General features: G+C 37.7%; 1 non-coding gene across 1 annotated transcript; it reads left to right on the top strand.

Moving 5' to 3' along the window:
• Positions 1-562: 562 nt before the first annotated feature.
• Positions 563-666, top strand: LOC118018275. Its single transcript, XR_004681353.1, has one exon. It is a non-coding gene; the product is annotated as a U6 spliceosomal RNA (small nuclear RNA).
• The last annotated feature ends 552 nt before the right edge of the window (positions 667-1218 follow it).

Below are 1218 nucleotides of genomic sequence, written 5' to 3'. Positions count from 1 at the left end.
AATCTGTGACCAGCAGAACTGCTTTAGAGAAGTTCTCAGGCAAGAGGGACATGAAGCAAGAGGGAAATTCGGAATGTTGGGAATGATGGAAAAGCAACAGAAATTATAAATAACTAGGCAAATACACAAATTTTTTCCTTTTAATTTTTAAAAGATATGCATGATAGTTGAAACAAAAAAAAATTGCATTGTCTAGTGGGATTTTCAGTGTATTTGGGCCTGATACCTGTGACAACTATAACATAAAGGCAGCAGGGAAAGGGATGAACATGCTGGTGAGGATCTATGTTCTACCCGAAGTGGTAAAATATTGACATGACGTAGATTATGAGGTAAACTTAGAGATATACTTGTTTGCCCCACACAATCCACTAAAAAAGTGCATGCACAAAACACATAGTCAAAAAACCCAACTGATAAATTACAACAGAGCACTGAGAAGTTTTCAGATAATTTTTTAAGGGCAGGAAAAGACAAATGTAGGTTAAAAAAAGGCAAATAGAAAATAATAATACAACGGTAGAACAAATCCAGACATGCCAATAATTACATTAAATGTAGTGCTTGTTTTAGCAGACATATGCTAAAGTTGGAATGACACAGAGAAGATTAGCATAGCCCCTGCTCAAGGATGACACACAAACTTGCGAAGTATTCCATATTTTTACTCGATCACCCAAAAAACAATCCAGTTAAAAATGGGCAGAAGACATGAATAGACATTTTTCCAAAGAAGACATACAGATGGCTGACAGACACATGAAAAATGCTCAACATCACTCATCACCAGGGAAATAGAAATGAAATCCATGATGAGATACCACCTCACACCTGTCAGAATGGCTAAAATTAGCAACCTAAGAAATACCAGGTGTTGGCACGGATGCAGAGAAAGGGGAAACCCTCTTGCACTGTCGGTGGGAATGCAAACTGGTGCAGCCACTCTGGAAAACAGTATAGAGGTTCCTCAAAAAGTTAAAAATAGAACTACCCTACGATCCAGCAACTGCACTACTAGGTACTTACCCAAAGGATACAAAAATACAGATCCAAAGGGATACATGCACCCTAATGTTCATAGCAACATTATCAACAATAGCCAAATTATGGCAAGAACCCAAGTGTCCATGGACTGATGAATGGATAAAGAAGATGTGGGGTGTGTGTGTGTGTGTATGTATATCATATGTATATGTACACACACACAATGGAATATTA

The sequence above is a fragment of the Mirounga leonina genome, unplaced genomic scaffold, assembly GCF_011800145.1.
Source record: "Mirounga leonina isolate KUSES-001 unplaced genomic scaffold, KU_Mleo_1.0 Mir_170, whole genome shotgun sequence".
In the NCBI taxonomy this organism is placed as follows: Eukaryota; Metazoa; Chordata; class Mammalia; order Carnivora; family Phocidae; genus Mirounga; species Mirounga leonina.
Note: the sequence above shows the minus strand (reverse complement) of the source record. Positions and strands in the feature narration are given on the sequence as shown.